At 37.6% G+C, this 6,000-nt stretch overlaps 1 pseudogene; it reads right to left on the bottom strand.

Annotated features, from left to right (window-relative positions):
* Nucleotides 1-2,140: 2,140 nt before the first annotated feature.
* LOC112500876 lies at nucleotides 2,141-2,701 on the bottom strand (annotated as a pseudogene).
* Between the last annotated feature and the right edge of the window lie 3,299 nt (nucleotides 2,702-6,000).

Raw genomic sequence — 6,000 nt, 5'->3', positions numbered from 1 at the left:
AAATTATGATTAAAAAATAATATTTTTTAGTATTAGTTTTTTACAGAATAATAAATAATATTTATAATAATAATAATTAAATAAAATAACTAAAAAAATTAGTATAAAAAAGAAAAAGATAACAAAAGAACAAAAATACAAAAAAACCAAACAAAAAGAAATGATTATATAGGATATAGGGGTGCCCTTAGCAAAGGATAGGGGTGCCATTAGTCTCCTCCTTAAAGGATTAAGGGTGCGTTTAGTTTGCAGAAATGTTTCTGAGGGATTTGGATTCCATGGGATTTGGATTGGATTGGATTTAAAATCCATTCCTGTGTTTGGTTTGCAGGATTTGGATTTGGATTTTTTTTATAACAGCATAAGAAGTACAAATCGGAACATTAATCGGAACATCATATGAACTTAATCGGAACAACATATGAACTTAATCGGAACAGCATATGAAGTACAAATMGTCAMAAAATATGCAGAAATTGAAGTACAATATGCAGAAATCGAAGTACAAATCGGAGCATTAATCGTATTGTGAAGTCGTAACAGAAATCGAAGTAAGTAGAAATTACCTGTCTTCGGTGATGGAGACGAACACGGTGGGAGAAAGCGATAGAGATGGAGACGACCACGGTGGGAGAAAGTGACGGAGCCGGAGACGACCTCGGGGGGAAGCGACGGCGACGGAGACGACCTCGGGGGGAAGCGACGGCGACGGAGACGACCGGGGGGGAAGCGACGGAGACGACCGGGGGGGAAGCGACGGAGACGACCGGGGGGGAAGCGACGGAGACGACCTCAAGGGGAAGCGACGGCGACGAAGACGACCTCGGGGGGAAGCGACGGCGATGGAGACGACCGGGGGGAAGCGACGGCGACGGAGATGATTGGGAGAAAGCGACGGAGGTGAGCGATAAAAATGGAGGAGAAGATGGAGATGGGTAGGTTAGGGCAAAAAGAATCCCACAGGAATGGATTCTAAAATCTCATGTCTAAGGGAAGGATTCTTAAATCCATCGTTCATGGGATTTCAAAGGAATCCTTGGATTTCAATTCCTCACAATCCAGCAAACCAAACACTGGATTGGAATGGATTTCAAATCCAAATCCCCCCAATTCCATTTCAATCCCGCAAACCAAACGCACCCTAAGGGGTTATTTGAGATTGGTTATTTTAGATTTTTTTGACTTACTTCAGTCTGACACCGATGATAAGCTAAATGCTGGTGTTTGAATGAGGAAAAATAAAATTGCTTATACCGGTACCAAACCGTTAATAAGCAGTTCTTGATAAGTTAATCCTTCCTGACTTGTGAAATACTGTTTATTACCAGTTTACCATTTTAACCATGTTTTATTCATGTTTTTTTAATTATTAATCTTATTGATATAAATTATTGATCTTATTGATATAAATTTTTGTCAAAGATATTATTATAAATGAAGAAAAATAAATTTTTACATGTTTTTTTTTAAAGGCAAAAAGGAAGGACAAGGAAGAGAGCTTCGGCATGACCATCACCCTCACCAAGCCAACCAAAAGGATAAAAAGAACAGTTCCAGCAAGATGCTAGACTGTTAAAAAATCAAATAAGTTAATAAGCAATCCTAAGCACTCCCATAAGTCAATAAAATAGAAGACTGTCTTTTTTGGTCATTTATATAAGCAAAATTTGTCAAACTCTAAAAAACAACTTATTAGTTTATTACTTTTTGATACCGTTATAAGTTAATCCAAATATTTTTTATAAAACTCCAGTTTAACACCACATAAATAAATAAATAAATAAATAAGGGTTAGGACAGAAATTGTTGTTGGGGTGCTCTCTTGCTCTTCCGTGTGCATTTAATTGCTATGTGGGTTTGATACTTCTCGCCACAAGTCTTTGCTTAGATTTGGGTAAATCCATTACAAGTCTTTGTTACTAATGGTCGCTTTATTTGACAATTATGTACCAAATTGTATGCAACAATTCATCCGGTAAGCGTTTATTGTGGTAAAAGTCGTCGTCCTCACCTACGAGACAAATCTCTCGGTCTTTGTCTTCGCTCTTACCGGATAAGATTCGTGGTTCTTGTCATATTCTTCTGGTAAAATAATATTACTTGGTAAACGCTTAATCGAACAAGTGTTTTGTAAGCAGCCCTTACTCATTCAATCTGTTAATGTCGCAGCCAACTAATATAAAAATTAGAAATGCAGTTCTACTAAATCTCGACAGAATTGCAAAGCTTATCAGGATCCATTGCCTTCTTCGCTTCAATACTTTCACTCAAAAAACTCGAACTATCCACAGAATTGCTATGCCGATGTTGAGGTCTAGAGCTGGTATTTTCTCCATCACCAACTCGACCATAATTATCCTCCGAAGGTCCACCGTCCACCTCCGCCACCAGTATTGTTGATCCGACCGTTATCCAGTACGCCGGCGTCGTTCAAGTTGGATCCGAGCTTTTCAATGTCCATATAAGTAGAAACAGATCCTCCTCAGATGACATCTCTTCGAAGCTTCCAGACGGTGCATCGTATGGGTCTGATGCCAGATCTAGGTCGTCCGGTAGCCGGAAATTCACCTCGGAGTGTGCTCGCCGATTATGAGATGGCAAAAACGGAAACGACGCCGCATTTTGCGGCTTAGGATCTGGATTGGATGGATCTTGCATTTCTACCAGTCAATTATAGTCTTCACTTTTCTCTCCACGAAATCCTGTTTGTTTGTTTTATCAGTTCTTTGCTTGTCAGGATGCAGCAGCAGGAGAGTTTCTAGATCTTGTCTGATAATTCGGGCCAATTACCGGTAAGTTTACTTGGGTTGGGTGGGTTTGATAATATTGGGCCAAATTATGGGCCTTAAATATTGGGCCAGAATATGGGCCTTAAGTATTGGGCTATAAAAATAGGAAAGTCTAAACTCTAAATTGTCATTTTTAGTCTTTTAGATCACAAAACAATATTCCTTCAAAGTTCAAAAGAAAGATCACAAAACAATAAACACACAATGTTGCATGCGGCCCACTGGCCCATTACGAAATAAAAGAGAAGGGAAATGAAAGATAAAATCAGAAAATATCCACGTAGGATATGCCAGGTGTGTAAAAAAGCATAAAAGGTGAATGGCGGCACACGCACACGTAAGCCAGTCTTACGTAGACCGTTACTGAACACGCGCCATGCACATGCAGACGACCATGGCGTCCAATTGTCATCCGTCATCTTCAATCGTTTTATTTCAAGTTAGATTCCATATCCTCTATGGTTACCGTACAAAACAACCCTATCTTCTAAAAAGAAGTTTAAAAGATATTTATTTTAAATATAGTTTTTTAATACTTTATGTAATCGTAAATTTGGGATTGGATAGGGTATAAATCGGATAATTGTCATATATCTAAAAATAAGGTCGTTGTTGTCGCTCGAGTAAAAATTGGATAATACTCTCAAGCGAAAATTTTCGGTCCTTGTTATCGCTCTCACTTTCTGGGTAATATTCTCAAATAATAGTTGTCACTCTCACTTTTTACTCGAGCGATAACAGGTACGCTCGAGTAAAAATTGGGTATAAATACTTTGTTTTATCGGATAAAAGTTTTCACTCACTTTCCAGGTAATACTCTCGGTCCTTGTTATTGCCCTTTCCGAGTAAGATTCTGAATCTTTTTCATTTTCATTCGATAAGGTAAAGTGACCCGGTAAGCACCTATCGGGTAAGCGTTTAGTAAACATCCCTTAAGTGTTCACTTTCCGATTCTATCTTTAATTATGAGATAGAGAAAAGTTCTCTCTTGGTTATTAAGGGTGAAATTGTCTTTTTGTTAATAAAAAATGTACTAATTATACAACCAACGGCGAAATAACTTGTGAGAAGTGTAAAAAAATATTTGAACCAATCACTTTTAATCTGATTTTCACTCATTAATTGCGGTTTAAAAAGGAATTGATAACGAGTGAAATAAAATGAGTCAAAGTACAACAGACAAAAACAAAGTGTACAAATCCATAATCGATAAATTAAACATAAAATAAGCAACGATACAAGTACAAATGTCGAGTACATAATAAATCGATCAAATCAATCAGCTTGTCGATAAATAACTATATGTTTTCAATTGGAATTAATACAGAAAACCAAAACAAAAGTGAATATAACTGATATTTAAGACTTTAGAGTCATAATTTTACTTTACGGAGAAAGCAAACTTAGAATATGGAAAGCATTGCATCAAAAAAGTTAAGGCAAATTGCATTAAAAAAGGAACGTACTTTAACTTGATTCCAATTCGGATAACATGTTTTTCAAAAATTTTATTTTGGTACCTATAAAGTTTTACATTTAAGTACCCCGGGTTATTGATTTAAGCATTAACTGGTTACCATACAGATGTAACGAGTGATATGAGATCCAACTCAGTATTATTTGCTATTCAATCCAATTTCATCCATCACTCGCTACATTAGAATGGTAATTGGTCAATGTCTCAACCAGTTACCTGGATATTTAAATGTTTAAAACTTTACATTTTAGGTATTAAAAAAAAGTTTTAAAAGCATATTACCCAAAATAAAAATCAAATTAAAGTACGTTATTTTTTAATACAATTTATCAAAAAGTTATAAACTAGGTGATGGAGATGCTATTGATGTATTGTCGTATGTGTTATATGGAAAAGGGCAGACCACTTTTTGTCATCCATTTAATTATTTTATCCACAACATTTTGTAATTTTGTCGTTATATTTTAAAATCGTCCTTTTGGTGGATATTTACTCACAAGATGTGAAAAATTAATCATCGGTGAACCATAATGGTAGTGTCTGATTGGTTTGAGTTTGGACTTTAAAGATTAAAAGTGTCAGGAGGTCCTAAGTTCAAATCCAATGAGGAATAAAAATCCTCTTGTAGCCACGGAGGTTCAAATGCGGTGATTCCGGGCTATACGCAAATCAAGTGGACGTCCTAGGATTAGTCGGCTCGCATCGCGGGTTAGATATTCAGGTTAATAAAAAAAAATCAACAGTGTTATTTTTCTTTTGTAATTTTTCAGAATTTTGATAATAAAATTCGTGCAAATCCCACCGTCCATTTAGGAAGAGGATTCCCATTGGTTGCCAAATTTCAATAGAAGGTGATTTATTCGATGACGACCAGTTACTATAAATTCCACCCTAATCTCTCCCACATCTGATAACTTCTCTCCTGGTTCACTCTACTCTACGTGCAAGCAACACATCTCCGAGGAGAAAGGACCGGAGCTTCCGCCTCCGGAATTGAACTTCCACGCCGTCGACGGCCGTAAACGATGACATGTTTAGTTCCTCGTTACCTACTTACTCAGTCTACTTCGAGTTTTCTTGATGATCGATCGGATGGGATTTCTGGATCCAACCGCCTTCATTCTCTCTCAACCGCCAAACTCGTCGTTAGAAATCATTCTACCAGAATCTGTGCAGCGGCAACGGTTGTTTATGATCGTCCAGTTTCTAATCTGGTTTCCTCTTCTATCGATACCGATCTATTGCTGGCGGACAGAATCGTAAACGATGATAACGAGTTTTATGATTCTACTATCGACAGCCCTAATGTTCCGGACAAGCTCGAGGAATGGATTCGAGGATCATTAACAGAGATCGTCAAGAATATAAGACAAGCGCCTTTGTTGCTACAAATCTACGCCAACGGCGAGGTGAAGACGGAGAAGGCGGTGAAGGGTAAAAGCTGGCCAAACGTGATTACAGAGAGATCGTCTTCACCGGACGGAATCATACTTGTGGAAGAGCTTGGGGAAAACAAAGATGACGAATCCAGCCGTGAATTCAAGGAAAGTGGCGGAACTAAGGCATTTGGAGTACTGATTCAAGGTAAAATCAAAGGAAGAGATCACTGTAAGTCGGCATGTTATTTGTTGAAAACAAGCAGCGTTAATGGCGGAGGAATAGGGTTTGGTTGTAGCCATTATTGCTTGATGAAGATTAAGAGTTTCAGGGAAAGTGCATCCTCGCAGTTGAATA

Source organism: Cynara cardunculus (genome assembly GCF_001531365.2).
Source record: "Cynara cardunculus var. scolymus isolate 2C chromosome LG 1, CcrdV1, whole genome shotgun sequence".
Classification (NCBI taxonomy): domain Eukaryota; kingdom Viridiplantae; phylum Streptophyta; class Magnoliopsida; order Asterales; family Asteraceae; genus Cynara; species Cynara cardunculus.
Note: the sequence above shows the minus strand (reverse complement) of the source record. Positions and strands in the feature narration are given on the sequence as shown.